Source organism: Eubalaena glacialis, chromosome 10 (assembly GCF_028564815.1).
Source record: "Eubalaena glacialis isolate mEubGla1 chromosome 10, mEubGla1.1.hap2.+ XY, whole genome shotgun sequence".
Taxonomy (NCBI): Eukaryota; Metazoa; Chordata; class Mammalia; order Artiodactyla; family Balaenidae; genus Eubalaena; species Eubalaena glacialis.
This window is the reverse complement of record NC_083725.1, coordinates 11724702-11744589: the sequence shown is the minus strand read 5'-3', so window position 1 is coordinate 11744589 and position 19888 is coordinate 11724702.

Genomic DNA, 19888 nt, shown 5'->3' with positions numbered 1-19888 from the left:
AACAAACCATGTCTTTAGGTGGTTGGAACTTTTAGCTCCAATCCCCTGATCTCTGGGGAGGGGAGAGGGGCTGGAGAGTGAATTAATCACCAACAATTAATGATTTAATCAATCATGCCTATGTAATGAAGCCTCCATAAAAACCCAAAAGGATGGAGCGTGGAGAGCTTCCGGGTTGGGGAAGAACTCATCAATGTGCCTGGAGGGTGGTGTACCCCAAACTCCATGGGGGCAGAAGCTCCTGTGCTCAGTACCCTTCCATACATTGCCCTATGTATCTCTTCTTCTGGCTGTTTATTTGTATCCTTTAACATCCTTTTTAATCAACCGGTAATCTAGCAAGTAAACTGTTTTTCTGAGTTCTGTGAGCTGCTCTAGCAAATTAAACAAACCAGAGGAGGTGGTCATGGGAACCTCTGACTTATAGCCAGTCGGTTAGAAACACAGATAATAACCTGGATTTGCAAGGGCATCTGAAGGGATGGGGGTGCAGTCTTGTGAGATGAGCCCTCAACCTGTGGGATCTAACGCTATCTCCAGGTAGATAGTTCAGAACTAAATTGAATTGTAGGACACCCAGCTGGGCTTGCAGAATTGCTTGGTGTGGGAAAACCACCTCCCACTTTCAGTGACCGGAAATGTGGTAGCAGGGGTGAGTAGGGGAGGAAAACACAGAGATTTTCCTTTGCCAGAAGCCAATAAGGGGACTTCCCTGGCGGACCAGTGGTTAGGACTTCGCGCTTCCACTGCAGGGGGCACAGGTTCCATCCCTGGTTGGGGAACTAGGATCCCACAAGCTGAGTGGCACGGCCAAAACAAAGAAGCCAATAAGTGCCCTTTAACACTGAAGGTAGTTTCAGTTTCTACGGCTCTATGGCTTACATCCAGGGGCAAGGGACAGCACGAGATCCAGTATTGGGCTTATTCTAATTTGCTCCTGTGTGCAATTGTCCTAGTCTGATCAGGCAACTATAACAGAATCCCATAGACTGGGTGGCTTATAAACAACACACATTATTTCTCACAGTTCTGGAGGCCGGGAAGTCCAAGGTCAAGGCCCCAACAGATTCAGTGTCTGGTGAGAGCTCCCTGGCTTCCAGACGCTTCCTTCTGGCTGTGCCCTCATGTGGTGAAAGGGGCAAGAGAGCTCTCTGAGGCCTCTTATAAAGGTACTAATCTCTCACAAGGGTTCTACCCTTGACCTAATCACCTTCATGACATAATCACCTCCTAAAGGCCTCATCTCCTAATACCATCACACTGGGGATTAGGGTTCAATATATGAATTGCAACACACGTTCAGTCTGTAGCAACTCTCTACAAAGAGTAGGACCTTAGTGCTTAAGCTTTCAGAGGGTGTCCCTGGTGGATAGTCCTTTGAACCTCATTTTCTCTCTCTCTCTTTCTCTCTCATTTTTATTAGTCTCGACCCTTTGATGCTTTTCTCCTCTTCCTTCCCCATCCAATCCCCTTTTCTCCTGGATTCCACTACCTTCCCAGGAGCAGTAGTTAAATTTCAAGGCTTTTTTTGTATATAGTAAATTTCACATCATCAGTCTTTACGGCTATGGGTGGTTTTACTTGTACACTCAGTAGGACTGCTCTGAAGCAAGGAGGGATGGTTCCAGACTTAGGGTTCCCTGGCTTCCCCAGGAAAGGAAGCAGCTTAGCATCAGTTCTGAGGATGAGGGGTGGGAGCAGGAGGGCACTATTCCACACTGGGCTATGGGTGCCTTCCTCCTGGAGCATCTGTAACCAAACACAGGTCATGGATTCAAGAACTAATTCAAGATAAAAATCTTCATCTGGTCTCACAAAGAAATGCATATTCACCTATTATCATAAATAATGACACTGGGAGAGTGATAATCCTGGCCTCATTTTATGAAGAAAGCATTTATCCCTTTATTGTCCTGAGTTATATCTTACTTTAATGGACCCAAATCCCAGAATAAGCAGACATTAAACAGCTCTGGGCCCAGACCACTCCTTCCAGACCACGTGTTCTATTTCTGGGGCAGGTAAAGCTGAGAGGCTGGACTGGGAAGAAAAATGTCAGTTTCTCTACCATTGTGGCAAAAGATTATCTAAGATCTCCTTCAGGATTGTGAGGAATAAAATATTCAAGAAAACTGGCTTAAAATTGCTTTTGACCCTAAGCTGACTTGATGCTTAAAATCAGAACTTGGGGAGTTCCCTGGTGGCCTAGTGGTTAGGATTCTGGGCTTTTACTGATGCGGCCTGGGTTCAGTCCCTGGTTGGGGAACTGAGATACTGCAAGCCGCGTGGCATGGCCAAAAAAAAAAAAAAAAAAATCAGAACTTGAAACAACCATGCATGTGCTCAAGAAGGTTTTTGACTCCAAGAAAAATTTCAGGATGAAGTTAAACGGTTCTTTTCTATTTAAGCCTGGAGGGAAATCCAAAAGTAGTTTGAGAAGAGACTGAGAATAATTAAAAGGCAGAGAGAAAGAAATCAGATTATACCTAGGTATTTGTACTTAAATAGTATTTATGTATTAATTAACACCATATAGCTCTATGTGCCAGGTACTGTTCTAAGCACTTTAAAAATATTCACTCATTTAACCTTCAGAACAACCTGATGAGGTCATTTACCTTAAGGTTAGCATGTCATTATTTTAACAACATTTTACTAATGGTAATAATTATAATCGCTAGCATTTTTGAGTGTTCACTGTACTCATACCTTATATACATTATTTCATTTAACTTTACAACAATCGTAAGAAATAGGTACAATTTTTATGACTATTTTATGGGTAAAAAAACAAAACAGAGAGGTTAAGTAACTTTCCAAAAGCCACACAGCTAATAGGTGGTAGATTTGAATATCTAACTTTAAAGCCTGTGTTCTAAATTACTGTACTATACCTATTAATACTCAGTTACTCTTAACATTTTACTGTTTTCGTACAGTCTTAGTTTCATATTCTCACATAATTGAGTTTAAAAAGCAAGCATATCTAACACTAATACATATTTAACAAGATTATTACCAAGTACTATCATCCATCTGAAGGCAGCTTATTCAAATTGGAGGCATAGTATGCAGGATAAAATGAAGAGCTTTTGAAAGTTCTCTTTGCAACAAGCCAAACTCATAAGGTTAGAGGATAAAATCATAGTCAGTATATAAACTTGCCTTGGGGACAGTTATTCTGATCTTCATTTCTATGCTGTCAGTTTGACAGACGTTGATTAAATATCAGGTTGATTGAACATCAGAAGTGTTCTGAGATGACACATGCAATTCGATATTTTAAGGAGAGTTTAATAAAGCTATGATTTACAAAGTGTGGAAAATTTGCAAGGAATAGTGCAGTATTCTGGGCTAATAACCATGGGGAAACTCTTATGTTCCCTAGGCTTGTATGGAAGAGAGCTGCCTGACAGGAGCTGGGACGAGGCTAAGCCACAGCTACCTGGAGGGTAGGAAATTGGGGGAATAACTACGCTGACTGCCTTTCTTTACCACACTATGATCTGCTGCCAGCGCTTCCGATTGGCCAAAGACAACTGAGAGCCAGAGGGTCAGGGGTTCTGTTGAAGTGGTCCATACTGCCAGGCTCTGGGAGCACTGAGCAGGGTGAGTAGGGATGGAGACTGACCTAAAGGTCAACGGACCATATCCAGGAAATTGATACTGGCCCAATTCAGTACATGTGCTTTGTTAAAACTGAATTTCCTAGCATGCCAGATTAAGAACGAGCTCCTGGATCTAGAGAATCTCTATCAAGTGTGGATCCCTTTACCAGCCTAACTAATTGGTCACTCTGACTATTGTAATCCTCTCTCAATCCCCCTCTCTATCATTTAAATTCAAAAAGGCCTCTTACGCAAGTTGGATCAGCCCCCCACCTTGGTCCCCTTCATGTCCTTCCCAGTCAGCTGGCACAATGAGGTGTAGAGTTCTGAAGGTCCCTCCAATGAGCTCAAATGCTAGCTCAGTGTTTACACTTTGATCTGACCTCTGGGGTGGCCCCGTTTGTTGTTCTTGCCAAAGGCTTCCTAGGGAAATTTCACAATTGTGTCTGCTCAACAGATATCTGCCCTGAGGTAAGCTTGGAAAGGTTACGAACTTAAGCAACAACCAGAAAACCTGGCTCCTGTTCCCAGACTTGTGCAAAGCACATGTAGTTGCTGCACAGGCAACCAGAAGAGATGCTGGAGGTGGTATATTTATTCAAGCCGTCGGGTGAGGGAAAGTGTCAACATGTTAGCCCAGCTCAGTTTCCCTTCTTGATCCTTACTTAGAAACCACCTGAGGCAAGTATTACACATGAATAACTCATCCTTTTTTCCTTCAATGGTACCTGATCTCATATGGCTCACTCCCACCAGGATGCCCCACTCTAATGCTTGGCTCAGCTTTGCTTTCCTGGATGATACTCGATGCACTGGTTCTTCCTCTCTGCTCTGGTCTCTGTAAAAATGTACAGTGGACCCTGGAACAATATGGGTTTGAATGGCACGGGTCCACTCAAAGGCAGATTTTTTTCAACAGCAAATACTATTGCCACTGGTTGAATCAGCAGATGCAAAACGTGGACTACGGGGGACCCGTGGGGATGGAGAGCTGACTCTAAGTTATAGGAGGATTTTCACCTGCTCAGAGGGTGGGCCTCCCAAACCTCAGTGTTGTTCCAGGGTCAACTGTACTTGTCCCGAGTATCATTTCTCACATTGGGTTGAAGAAAATGGGAAGAGATTAAAAGAGAAAACTAACCAACTATCTGTTGCTAAGTTAGCGATGTTGTTCTCAATGTGGGCTCTGCCCCATACTAGCTTTTTGATTGTAGCTTTAAAGCCTCCCGCTCCCCAGCTCAGTGGCTGAGACGTCTTAGGTTTCAATTCTGAGGACTGAGGTTAGGCTGTTGAGCAAGGAAGAGCCAAATTCTGGGTAAACACAGCGCTCTTTTGAAAGCAAAGATTTCCCCCTACTACGGTCACGTGCGCTCAAGAGAAGGAAGAGGTGAGGATGGAGAAATGAGTTCCTAGTAAGTGCTGAATGTATTTGACATGGTTTTTGTTTATTTAGACCAAGCGACCAAGGTGGAAAGACTATTGCAAAATGTCAGCATAACATTGCTACAGTTTCCTGCTCCTGGTTCCCATGCCTACTAGAGTATGCCTGCATTTCCCTTGGCTAGACCATAGCTTCACTTTATGAGATCTACTGTATGGGCTACAGTGCTTCCACCTTGATGAGAATAAATCCATTTCTCCATCTCTTTAATGAACATTTGCTTCTTGTCTTATCATGTCCCCTCATCAGTCTCCTTTCATATGGCTCTAGACTACCCCGCTATAGAAACCTGACAAAACTCAGACAAATAGAATAGATAAAGAATAGTTAAAGTTCTTACTGCAGCAGTTTCTGCCTCCTTCTGCTTCCATTGAAATTATAAGTATAATGGAGCCTTCAGCTCATCTACTAATGATGCAACGAAAGTAGGGGGGACTGAGATTACATAAAAGAAGGGCTCCCTGGCTGGAGACGTGAGAAGTACTGGAACAAGAATGCTGTAGACTCCTCTTCCCAGATAACCTAAAAATAATGGGAAAGAAGATTGTCATTTGGGCTGGTTGAGGTACCTAGAGCCAAGAGACAGGGCAAAATGATTTTGGCACTTCTTTTCCCGGGACACAGGAGAGCCTGATGATTAAGAGCATGGACTCTGGAGTCAAACATACCTGGAAATGAGACCCAGTTCTATCACTTACTAGCTGTGAGATCTTGGGCACATTACTTTACCTCTCTGCAGAGAGTTATAATGAGGATTAAATAAGACTAATGGATACAAAGTGTTTAGTATAGAATCTGGCACCAGAGAAGGTACTTCATAAACATTAGCTTCTGCATTTAGCCTTGAGTTGTAGTCATCCTTTTCTTTCAAACCCCCATGCCCATGGCACCCATGCGGGCCCATTGTTGTGCAAGAACAGAGCTTAGTTCCTTCATATCCAGCCCCAAAGCTACAAGTCTCTTATCAGTCAGCAGAGATTGTAGTTTCCGATCTAACACTGTCTTGTAGTTCCCATAGAAAAGTGTCCCCAGGTCCTATTTTTTCATTCGTCTACCTCCTGTAGAACCTCATGGAGATGTTACTGCTGGTGGCTTGACTGTTTCTCTTCATTCCGGTCTAGAATTGCTTGTTCAAAGAGCTAGAATCGGGACTTCCCTGATGGCTCAGTGGTTAAGCATCCACCTGCCAATGCTGGGGGCACGGGTTCAATCCCTGGTCCGGGAAGGTCCCACATGCTGCGGAGCAACTAAGCCCGTGTGCCACAACTACCGAGCCTGCACTCTAGAGCCCGCGAGCCACAACTCCTGAGCCCACGTGCCACAACTCCTGAAGCCCGCAGGCCTAGAGCCCATGCTCTGCAACGAGAGAAGCCACAACAATGAGAAGCCCGCGCACTACATTGAAGAGTAGCCCCCGCTCACCGCAACTAGAGAGAGCCCACGCGCAGCAACGAAGACCCAACACAGCCAAAAATAAATTAAAAATAAATAAATAAATAAATTTATTAAAAAAAAAAAAAGCTAGACTCTTTGAGCTGGGAGGAACCTTGGCATCGTTTAACCTGGGGTAAACGCTGTGTTACAGGTAAACCTAGCATGGGCACAGAACTCAAACTGTGGGGAGTGGTCTTTACAGGGAAGTCTTAGAGGTGTGGTGACTTCTGCATAAAATCTTCAAGGAGAGGCAGAAGTTGATGAGAAATGGGGGTGGGGAACATGTTTAACAAAGGAAGTGTGCAAACATCACGGGTTGTAAGATATAGGAACATAGCATGGCTAAGAGCTTGGGTGTCAGGAGGGAAGAAAAGATAAGGCCAGATAGGGGAAGAGTTTCAGAAAAGAAAAAGAAACAAAAACATTTTAAAGTGCTTTAAAGTTTTTAGCAACATAAATTTCTTTATCTATGTTGACTGCTCGAAAATAGAAGACAAACACAGGTACTGTCTTTTCCAAAATATATGATTAGTACGGTATCATGTATACCAAGGTCTTAAAAATCTGAGTCTATTTTTTCTTAAATGACTTAATCTGAACCCTCCACAATATCTCTGACAAGCATTTACTCTAGCTTGAATACTTCCAATACCGAGGAGCATAATACTGGGAGAGGCAAGTAATTTCATCCTTTCATTTATTTAAATTTATTTTAAATTGAAGTATAATTACATACAGTAAAATGCACAGACCTTAAGTGTACAATTTGATGAGTCTGGACAAATATACCTGTGTTTCCAATGGCTAAATCAAAATGTAGAAAATTGCCATCACACAGAAAATTTCCCCATGATCCAACCACCCTCCCTCCACCCTCCCTCTCCACACCCTCCCACAGGTAACCTCAATTCTTTTTTTAAAATTAATTAATTAATTAATTTATTTATTTTTGGCTGCTTTGGGTCTTCGTTGCTGCCCATGGGCTTTCTCTAGTTGCGGTGAGCAGGAGCTACTCTTCGTTGAGGTGCGCAGGCTTCTCATTGTGGTGGCTTCTTTTGTTGTGGAGCATGGGCTCTAGGCGCATGGGCTTCAGTAGTTGTGGCACGTGGGCTTAGTTGCTCCGTGGTGTGTGGGATCTTCCCAGACCAGGGCTGGAACCCGTGTCCTCTGCACTGGCAGGCGGATTCTTAACTACTGGGCCACCAGGGAAGTCCTTTTTTTTCCTCTTTGAAAACCTTTTATTTATTTTTAGCCTGTGCGGCATGCAGTTTCTTAGTTCCCTGACCAGGGATCGAACCCACACCCCCCGCTGTGGGAGCGTGGAGCCTTAACCATTGGACCACCAGTGAAGTCTGGTAACTACAGTTCTGATTTCCATTCCCATAGATGAGTTTTGCCTGTTCCTGGACTTCACATAAATGGAGTCATTCAGTGTATGTACTCTTTTCGTGTCTGGCTTTTTTCCCATAACGTAATATTTTTGAGACTCATCTATGTTGCTGTATGTATTAATAATTTATTCCTTTTTATTGCTGGACAATATCCCACTGTACAAATATACCTCAATTTGTTTATCCGCTCTCCTACTGATGAACACTTGCATTGTTTCCGAGGTCTGGCTATTAGAAATAAAGCCACAATTAACATTCTTACACAATTTTTTAGTAGACATATGATTTCATTTCTTTTGGAATTCCTGGATCACGAGAGGTGAATATAAGAAAATGCCAGTTTTCCAAAGTGGCTGTACCATTTTATCCTTTCACCATCAATGTACAAGAGATCCAGTTGCTCTACAGCTTCTCTAGCATTTGGTATTGTTAGAATTTAAAAATTTTAACCCTTCCAGTGGGTGTGTAATGGTATCCCTTTGTGGTTTTAATTTGCGTTTCCCTGTTGAACAATGATGCTCAGAATCGTTTTTATGTGCTTATTGGCCACACACACATTCTTTTTTGTGAAGCGTTAGTCCATGTTTTTTGCCCATTTAAAAATATTGTTTGTCTTCTTATTGTTGATTTATAGGAGTTCTTTGTATATTCTGTTTATGAGTCCTTTGTCAGAGACATATCTCTGTCTGTAGCTTGCCTATTCATTTTATTAACAATGCTTTTTGATGATTAGAAATTTTAATTTTAATAAGGTACATTGAATCAATTTTTTCTTTTATTGTTATGTTTTTACATGGCCTAAGAAATCTTTGCCCACCCCTGTCTTTGCATATATATTCTCCCATATTTTCTTCTAGAGGGTTTATAGTTTAGTTTTTACATTTAGGTTTGTGATCCATCTCAAATGAATTTTTGTATATGATGTGAAGTAGGGGTTGAGGTTCATTGATTTCATATAAATATTGAATTAATCAAGTACCACTTAAAAATGATTTTTCCCCCACTGAATTGCCTTTGTCAGAAATCATTTGACTCTATGTGTATGATTCTGTTTCTAGACTCTCTATTTTTTCCCATCTATCTGTCTATCTATTTATGCCAATACCACACTTTCTTAATTACTATAGCTTTACAGTAAGTGTTGAAATCATGTAGTATAAGTCCTTCAAATTTGTTCTTTTTCAAGATTGCTTTGACTATTCTAGGTCCTTTATATATCTATATAAAATTTACTATCAGCTCACCAGTACAGTTCATTTTTTAATAACTCAATTGTTAGAAGTTCTATTTTTATTTGAACTTATCTTTCCTGGCTCTCCTGTAACGTCTTAGTTCTGCTCTATAAAGAAATGTGAATATGGCTACTTCCTCTTTCACAGAGAAAGCAACATGGTGCTGGGGAGAAAGCTTCCCCTTTGGAGCCAGACATCCAGGGGTTTGAATCTTGACTCTGGTTGTATGTCTTCTGCAAGTAACTCAACGTCCCTGATCTTCAGTGCCTTTGTCAATGAAATGAAAATAATTCCCACTATACAGGATTGCTTTGAGAATTTGAAAGAGTACATATAAAGCACTGAGCCCAGTTCAGGTCTTGGCACATAATAGACACTTAAAGGAAAATTTAAAGGTAGTGACTATTATTATAAATGCTTAAAGATGATGACTGAGCTCTTCCCCCTGCCAAATCTATCTTAGGTTAAATATCCCTAGTTCTTTAACTTTTTCATAAAATCTGGTTTCCAGACGTTGCTCCCACAAGTTATATTTGAAATATTAAAAAATCAGTAAGACAAGGGCATGAACCAATCAGACTGGGAACAAGCCATTGGGCAGGATCAGGGTCAGGGAGGCCCTGTGGACCACGCATTAATCTTTTAGTTACTGGGTCCTAGGGGAAGTCCATGGTGTCCCGGGGGAGGGGGAGGGGAACTGGGATGGTAAGGGGCAGTGGGAGGGGGGTGCTCAGGGGCTAGAGCAGTGACAATTTGCCAATAAATATGCAAATATTTTGATGTTTTTTAGAAGCAGGGTACCAGTACTGGAGCTTGCCTGCTGATTCTCAGCTGTGTTCTCTCCATGACTACGCTCTAATTTTGGAAGTGACTGTTGGTTGTTCCCCAGTATTGTTTTCCCCTTGGGAACAGAACCCCTGATTTGTAAGTGGGCACAGGGATGCTCAAAATAGTGCCTCTACCTCCCAACATCCCTTGTGGGTGGGTGTGGCCATATAACTAAGTTCTGGCCAAGAGGACATGAGCAGAAGTGATGTGTGCACTTTGGGTTTGAGCCCTTTCTCCTCCCCACTGTCTGGAAGGAGGATGTGCCTGGGAGCCATCGTGGACCATGCAGTTGAAGGAGGTACCCGAGCCATCGTGGACCATGCAGTTGAAGGAGGTACCCAGGGACGGCACAGCAATGAGACGGAAGCAGCCTGAACACCTGGCAGTTTCGCCAAGCGAGGCTGAGATACCAGTTTAAGAGAGAGGAATACACTTTAGTCTTGTGTGAGCCACCATCAGTTTTGGGTCTCTGTGACAGGCAACTGAAATTTTGTTACAGCTCATGCACTGATCCTGAGAACCTTGGACCTGCTACTTCCAACCTCAGCTTAGTTTCCCAACAGGGCCACTCTAGAGCCACATGGGAAAACTGGTCTCAATCTGTTTAGCTATGCCTAGTCATTAGCTTTTTTGATACATAAGGGTAGCCACCAAGTTAGAGCAGGTACAGATTATTTACTGCCTGTTATAGGCAGAATTGTGTCCACCCACCAATTTATATGTTGAAATCCTAATCCTCAACACCTTGGAAGGTAACTATGTTTGGAGATAGGGTCTTTGAAGGGGTGATTATGTTACCTGAGGCCTTTAGAGTGAGCCCTAATCCAACCTGACTGGTGTCCTTATAAGAAGAGGCAGAGACCCCAGGGGTGGCCATGCACAGAGGGATGACCATAAGAGGACCCAGCGAGAGGACAGTCATCTGCAAGCCAGTGAGAGAGGCCTCGGAAGAAACCCACCCTGCTGACACCTTGATTTTGCACTTCCAGTCTCCAGAACTGTGAGAGAGTACATTCCTGTTGTTTCAGCCACCCTGTCTGTGGTATTTTGTTATGGCAGCCTTAGCAAACAAATATACTCCCCATAACCTCACTGCCAGATTTTAACGACAGGAAATCTCACAGCTGGTTCTGCCACGCACGCAGGCATTTATTACGCATCTGTGAGTAACAGGGCACGTTAAGAGACATCTCTTTTTAGGTACTCTCATCCCACTTTACTTGAATGTGCTTTACTAGACGTTGGTAACAGGCAACCAGAATCCTCAGACCAAGCACACAGGATGAGTCAGAGAACAAGAATCTGCCAGCTCTGAGGCTGGAGCACTTGTTATATTCTTACACCTGTTCACGCAATGAATGGGTGTGTCTCTAAAATCTTTTGGACGAGCCATATGTCTTAAATACTTCTGAATTCACTACCAGGAACCCATTTCGAATACTCATTAAGCTCATTAATAAGCCGCTAATGAAAAAATATTTTTAACATTTGTTATGCTAATTAGTAAAAAAGAAAATCACGTGTATTGATTGAGAGTAGAATAACCAAAACACTTGTAATAGCCGCCTCTGGAGTGTGGGCTTTCTGATGAGAGCCTAGCCGACCACCCCAGAGGCATGCATTCCTGATGAGGGCAAATGACTATCCTAGGGCGCTGCCCAAATGACACTGAATATCTCACCGTTCAGGCTGGAGACTCTTAAATAAAAGACAGGCGTGAGCATTCCCACCGAAGGAGAATCCGTGGTTCTAAAGGAAAAACATTCTCCCCGTGTGTGTTACTTTATACTCCACACTCGGCTACAATACTCCTTCACTTCTGATACCAGATACACGGGTTTTCCACACACTGAGCAATTCTGTGACACCAGCTGGGTGTCCTACAATTTAACTCAATTTTGACACTATCTACCTGGAGATCACATCAGATCCGCAGGTTCAGGGTTCGGACTGCCCTCCTCCACTTCAGATGCCAAGCCCACATCCAGGTTGTCACCCGTGCTTCTCACCAACTGGCTGTAGATTGGAGGTTCCCACAACCCCCTCCTCAAGTCTGGTTAATTTTGCTACACAAATGAAACAAATTGATTAATTGGCTCACAGAACTCAGGAAAACATTTTACTTACTGGATCACCAGTTTATCACAACAGGATATAACTCAGGAACAGGCCACGGAAGAGATGCTTAGTGCAATGCATGGGGAAAGGGCACGGAGGTTTCATGTCCTCTTTAGGTACACCCACATCTCTACGTGTACCCCAACTTAGAAGCTGCCTGAACCCCATCCTTCTGGGTTTTTCTGGAGGCTTCATTACACAGGCATGGTTGATTAAATCATTGGCCATCTACAGTTGATTTAACCTCCAGCGCCTCTCCCCTCCCCAGAGATTGGGGCGGGGAGGTGGGATTGATAGTTCCAACCCTCTAATCTAGGTTGCTTCCCCTGGAAAGCAGCCCCCAACCTTAGGGGCTTTCCAAAAGTCACCTCATAAACTCTGGTGCAGTTGAAGGGGGCTTGTTATGAATAACAAAAGACAACTTTATTGAGCCTGTCGCTTAGGAACAAGGGTTTTAGGAGCTCTGTGTTAGAAATGGGATGAAGACCACATATATATTTCTTATTATCAATCACAATAGCTTACATCTGTCTCCTATTCTGTTGCTGATGGAAGCTTTTGCTTATTCATAGTTGCTCTATTGTCTGTGATTGACTTTTAACTACTTTAATATAAACAGTGTCATGTATGAGTGTATAAATTAACTTTAATCCCTGCCGGGGGCATACAGTTAACATTTAAAGGGTCCTAGTCAGGAATCTACACCCTAAGTGGGGTCTGCATGTGAATCCACGCTGCAGAGGTGGCTCCCTCCACCCAGAACTTGCAGCATCATGATCTCAATCTGAATCCGACGATGCAGGAATTAGCATAAGGGATACTAGGAATAATTTTTCATTGGTGAAATTGATGCTGCTTAAGAAACGTGGTTGTCTCGAATGGGCTTGAGTGGACAAGCTGTAAGAATCCAGCAAATGGCAGGCCAGCTCCTCCTCCAGAGCTGTGCTTACCAGGTGGCATTCATCTGGTCTCCTGTGCCTCTGCTTAATGGGAAACTCTGTTGACTGATTTGACCAGGAGTTTGGTGGATCCCTGGCCTCAGAACACTGCGACATCTTCCTAGGGTCCCTGTTTTCCTGCAAGGGGCATAGGGGGGTGAGAGCAGGGCTCGTCCTGAGCCTCCAGGAACAGGCTGCAGGAAGGCCTCCGTGCCTGTTTGCTAAGAAATGCTTGTGTGTATGGCTGAACCGGATGTGGGACTTGCTTGTTTTGCCACGTGTCCCTGGGTGGATGGGACACAGACAAACCTGAATAAAACCCTGACAATTGCTGAATGGCCAACTGATTTAGCAACAATCTCTCATCTGAATTTTCCATAATAACCGTAGGTATCATTTAGTGAGCATGTTTTATGTACCATGAAACCTTGACATATACAATCTCACTTAATCCTTTAAACCTGCAGAGGTAGGCAACTCATTTACAGATGAAGAAAGTTAGGCTCTGAGAAGGTACCTGAGAAGATCCAGCAGGTGCACAGCAGAGCTGGGGTATAAACCCAGGTGAGCTGCCTCCCTACTGTCTAAACTCAGGCCTCTAGTCTCTCCACACTGCTCCCATGTCAACCTCTCGTTCTGTTTATGTGATTAAATGATCTTGGCAAGATTAGACCATGAGGAGGAAGGGGGACAGAGGGCCAGATCTGACTTTATTTTTTATTTTATTTTACTTTATTTTATTTATTTATTTTGGCTGTGCTGAGTCTTCGCTGTGGCGTGCAGGCTTCTCTAGTTGTGGCACTTGGGCTCGGTAGTTGTGGTATGCGGGATCTTAGTTCCCCGACCAGGGATCGAACCTGGGCCCCCTGCACTGGGAGTGCAGAGTCTTAACCATTGGACCACCAGGGAAGTCCCCCAGATCTGACTTTAGTGGGCAGAAAAAACTGAGGACACAGTGGGTGTCCCCCTGCTGGGAGGCAAATAAGGCAGATGGGGGAGCAGGAAGCACACACCGTGCTTGGCAGACGGTGAAATATTCCATGGCGTCATTATCACAGAATAGCAGCCTTTTAGAATTAAGAATAGTCTTAATTTGCACTTCGTTGAGTTTTTCATTTACATAATGTTAGAATGCAAAGAAAATTCATACACAAAATCCACTGCTAATTTGGCATTGAAGTTCTTGTTGAAATAACCACTGAAAGGGAAAGGATTTTTCGCTTAGCGCTCAGCTTAGGTGGCTGGACTAACTCTGGCATTGGGTCAAACCTCAGATGAGAACGTATTTGCCTCTGAGTGGATGCATGGTATGATGCATATGGTATGCCTCCAAACCCTAATCACCGTTTCAATCATTTATTTGGTGTGGAGGATTTAATAGAATTTGTTCAAGGGCTCTGAGAAAATGTATTCCTTTATCCAGGGCCTCATTAAAAGCACTTGCAGTTTTAAGTCCAATGGGAGTGATCATTTTTACAGGTGCTAACTCAGGTGATGACACCATGTAAAATCTCCAGTGTGATGGATTTCGAGATGGCAGACAGTGAGAGGTATGATCCGTGGTGCCCCACGAAGGATCCCACGTGTGATAAACAGGTGCCTCCCGGTAGCAGGAAGTATACAAAGCAGTGATTGTGGAGCATAGGTTATGGTCCTGGTGAAACAGCCGCCCTTGCTGCACCGCATCCGTAAATCCCCTGGACCACAGTCCTGACACAATTAGATGGGGCTTTCCTTGGTTTCTCTGACCTTTGCCTTCACTACCTCTGGCAGCAGGCACCACCCTACCTGTTTGCTCCCATACCCTCCCTTGCCATCATCCTCTTATTTTGAAGCTCTTCCTCATTCCCCTCAGGCACATAAAATAACCTCCTGTTTCTCCTGGACACAGCAATTTCAGCCTTCTCCCTCTCCACACCCCAACCGCAGACACACACTAGAGACCACGGCTCCAAAGGTCTGGTTCTCTAGAAAGTTCTCCCCAGTTCACTCTCCCCAAATCCATCGATCGTCTTTGTCTTCAAAACCGAGCTCTTTCTCTTATTAAATGATAAACTGGGGCATGTGACACATTTTAAGAGTTTATTTGAGCAAAATTTGGTTCAAATCAGGCAGCGCCCAACTGGAAACGGTTAGGAGAGCTCCGTCACAGGAGCCTGGAAAGACATATAGAGAAGGTGAGGAAGCAAAGAAAGGAAATTATTGATTGGCTATAGCCTAAAGCTTAGTCGGCTGTTTATGATTGGTTGTCCTTAGGTTTCCATTTTTTAACCTCAAGGCATGTACAGGCTTAGGCTTTGGTCTAAGGTCACCAAAGCATTCGAGCCACTTCAGCCTAATGGCCTCCTTGTTTAATTAATTTAACGCTGTTTTCACACATTTCTGCTATTTGTGTCTTTGCTTTCTTCAAGTTCCTTGGGAGTGGTGGCTGGATTTTTACAGACACTTATACCCTATTATCCCCATCCTTGGGCAGTAGGTAATGACAAGGTCATATGTATAACTATGTCAAGGGAAGGACTCACTTCTCAGCTATGCTGACTCACCTGAGGGTGCTGAGAGAACCCTCAGCCATCTTTCCAGTATCCTTTGATGTGGACACTAGGATGGGAAATTCATCTCCCAAGAGACTTAATTCAGAATTGTTCTTCCTAAATAAATAAATAAATAAAATTAAATAAAAAACACACAAAATTGTTCTTCCGTACAGAACCAACTGTCAATGGGTGTGAGTAGCAGGGGTGAGGGCAATGCCACCTCATCCCCACCAAGCTGTTCATTTCAACTCAGCAGGATATAATCTATTAAGTGCAAGACTGGAGAATAGGTCAGAAGACACAACTATCATTTAGAAAAGGAAGTTTAAGTACCAAGATAGCTGCTGTAATGAAAGGTAGAACATTATCAACATCTCAAGAGAGGCATAAATCAAGGTAGCAGGGCTTTGGGGTGATTGAGGGGAATCTGGGCAGAATCAAGAAGTGACTTTTTACTTGAAGAGTGAGCAATGACTGGGGTGGGGGGCATTTTTATCTCATTTCGACTGGTGCAGGAAAATGGACGGAGGGTTTCTGGGGATCCTATGTCCCTGTTAGAATGAGAGGTGGGCCAAAAGGCCAGACAGCCTGCCTTTTTCCCTTGTCTGGATGGCCCCGGGACCGCTTCAGGGCATCTGTTGAGCTAAAGCATCACACAATTAAACCGAGTCCTTTCCTATTGGCTCGGTGGTACCTCGGCTCTCTAGCACCTAAAGCTGTGCTCGCCCTGTTATTGTATGGCACAGGCTCCAAGGGAAGGATGCATGAGCCTTAGATATGTAATTATTCAGGGGTTTTCAGAGAATTTCCAGCTTTAGTTCCTCCCATTCACTCCAAACCCAGGAGGGTGAGCCCTATTCTGTATTCCTGGGGAAGAGGATAATCTCCCATTGTCTTCCGACTGGAGGGTTTGTCCTGGAGTCTACATAACAATCAGGAAATTTCCAGGTTTTCGTTTCACACGCTTTGTGAGAAGGTTCTCAATGCTTTCTTCTTACAGAAGCTCAAGAAGTTGAGTTTCTGAGAGCTAGGGGCCAGAACTCGAGGGAAGCCTCTAAAACCTGCCCTCCTTCACAGGTCTTGAACCCAAAGCCCTCTTTTGAAAATTTGAAACCAAGTCCCTCATTCCATTTATCTTCCAGCAGAGCAGGGAAAACAGGATTTAACTCGTGAGCTCTGTAACATTACTCTCTACTTGAGCATCGCGCCTCGGCTAGGCGCCCAGGTGGACAGTGTTAGTTTACGGAGGGTTAAGGCAGGGCTGAGCTGTGCAAGAGGTGAGGACTTGGGCAACTGTCTTCTCCTTTCGGTGCTGGTTCTCACTGCTCCACCCCACCCAGGACTTGAAACACCAGCTCTTCTCTCTTTCTAATGGAGATATCAGATGTGGTAGAAAAAGTCAGAGAACCTCGGTTTGAATGTAAACCTTACAGACTACGTGACTCTGGGCAAGTCCGTCCTTCTGAGCCTTAATTCGCAAAATCTGTAAAATGGGCTGTTGAAAATGCCCGCTTTGGTCCCCTCTAAAGGGTTGCTGTGAGATGAAATCCGTTAGACAACGCTGTTATAATGCAAATAGAAGTCACTGCTGTGTGAAAGTAAGTTACTACTATTTTCAGGACCCCCTCTTTGGATTTAATTTATTCAAGAGTGAGAATCTAAGCTACTTGTTCTGTGTTCTGGGTGCATCTGTATTTTAAACCTCATCAGTTATCCTGGACTTTGCCTTAAGTAGAGGCATTTTTAGCAACAGCAGGAGAAAGTTATTTCTTTGGGGCTGGAGGGTATTTCTAGCTCACCCTGGCTGGTGAGGTAAATGGTAGTTACTTGGCTAAAATGGTGTGGAAGAGGGAATAAAGTTTACCACTCTAAGCGTTGGCAAGGCGGTACCTTTTCTGCTTTAGCGACTCAGAGGTCCGGTTGTGACTCAGGTTGGGCAGCTTCGGGAGAAAGAAGTGGTGGAGGGCAGATGGTGGTCAAGCTCTGAGATTCAAGCACATCTGCCCCTTGACCACTCCCCAACTCTCACCACGAGGCATAGGGTGTCTTGCCCTCCCTTCATTCATACACAGATGTTCCATAAACATCACTGGGTACCCACTGTGTGCCAGGGTCATGCTGAGCACTGGAAGCATAGACTTTGAGCAAGTTGAACCTGGTTTTGCCCTCTTGCTGCTTGTAGTTTAAGAGGAAAATGAGGTTGAATAAGTAATGTGACCAGAGAGAAAGTATCAAAGACTGCAGGGGACCTAGGGCGTTAGAGGAAGGTGGTGTAACCTAGGCTAGGTGCAGAGGGAGGCCTCTTGGAACCTGAAGGATGCATAAAATTTGGCCAGGCCAGGGGCTGGGCAGGGAGGGAGGGTGAGGAGACAGATGCCAGCATTAGGGAAGGCCAGGAGGGGAGAGAGAGAGAACAGAAAGAAGTCCACTTAGGCTTTTGGGATTTTTTCTTCTGCCTTCTTCTTTGTGACTGTCCTTGTTGCTATTTTAATTGTGACTCCATCTGGATAAAAATGTGGGACACTGGTAACCTCTGGGTGGTTTTTCCTTAGCTCCATCTCTAGCTTTAGCTCAGGATGTCTTAGATGGGGCAGAAGGACAGAGGAGGGCAGTTTAAAGTCTGACCCTAGGCTCAAGACATTTTTTTACACAGTTATAAGTCTAGTGTAAAATTCCCATGCATCTTGATTTTCCTCCTGGTGTTGGGCAGCATCAAGAACAAGGCCATGCAAGTTGGGGTGGAGGGGGAGGGGGATCCTGCCTTCTCTCGATCTACCTTCCCACCCCAATGTCGATGTTGTTTTGGAGGCATGGAGGAAGTGGCGGCTTGTTTACAACCCAGATCCGGTTTTGAAGGTAGGAGGAACATCCTGCTCAATTGCACAATTCAGCCGTGGCCTGTGGCTGCTCCCATCTCATGCCCAGGTGGGGGTCCTGAAGGGGTGGGGAATGGTCAGGGCTGCAAAGTCTCTTTTTATTTCACGTAGGAAGAAACCAATGCCCAGAGAGACCAGACGATCAAGGGCAAAAATCACACAGTAACTTAGTTACAGAGCAGGACTAGAATCCATGTCTCTAATGCCACCTGTGTCCAGTACTTCTGTCTGGGGCCTTCACAATTTGCATGGTAATTTTATTTTACATACATTATCTCCTCTGATACTCTCAGCAGTTCCGTGCGATAGGCAGGAATTAAGATCCTTATTTTGCCGATGAGAAAACTGAAGCTCGGAGAGATTGTTTGGTTATGAGGCTCACACAGTCTCAGGGTTTGCTGATTATCCACCTTAGAACAGCTTGGAAGGTAGATAATGATTACAGAGGAGGGCTTTCAAGGAGTAAATTAACCATGTTTAAGCATTCTTGCCAGTTCTCCAGTATCCACGGTGCAAATCAAAATCAAAATCAGCAAGTAGCTGGTCCTGCCCTACTAATCCTTCCCTACAAATTGCCGTCTGAACCTCAAGCCAGCAGTTTGTGTGGGAAAAGCAGCTCCCTATCTTCAAATCCACACCTAGGGGACACATGTTTTCTGCTGGGACTCTGACACTCGCTCTTGTAGAAAAGGTTCTCATTAAATATATGTTGAAATAAACAATAATTGAACCATCTGCAGGGCGTTCTGACTCTAGCCATGTTCCCGTCATTTTCCCTTGGGGGTTAAATAGGGGTCCATGTGTCTTTGCTGCTGGTCTGGGGAGGCCACAGGGTGGTCCGCACCTGGTAAGGTGATACTGACAAGGCAGTGCTGGTCCAGATGGGGAGTGGGAGCTGGCAGTGGCTCAGTGGCTTTCCCAGAGGATAAGTGATTTGCTTAGTGGGGAGAACCGGGTGGTTCTATGATTTTGGTGAGATGGACAGAAAAGCTGGGGGAGAAAAGCAGGAGTGCGAGGAGGTAGGGGACTGCAGAACGCGACGCCAGGTCCCCAGCAAGTCTGGCATGGGGTACGGGAGGGTGGTAGAAGGCTGGATTTAGGGAGGCAAGGAAAGGCTGTCTTTCCTTTGTCAGGCTGTCACCAGGGGTGGTGCTAGGTAGGGGAAGGGGGTCTGCTAAGCTAACGGGAGAGTCCTAGAGGGCAGGGGTAGGACGAGGAGCATTTTGGGGGCACTGAAATGACCATCCCCTCCTCCCTCTAAACCAAGGGCTTGCATGCAACTCTAGAAGTAGTCCCTCCTTCAGCCCTGCTTCCTATGTCTTATCAAAAACCAGGGTTTGAGTCCAGAGCACAGTGAAACATAAAATGAAACAGAGGACAGGCCTTGGCTGCTCCCACAAACCTGCAGAAAAATATTGACCTTAGGTTTGCCTCTGCAGTTCCAACAGCACTTTTATCTCCTTGTGTTTCAGAGAAGGTCTGGAT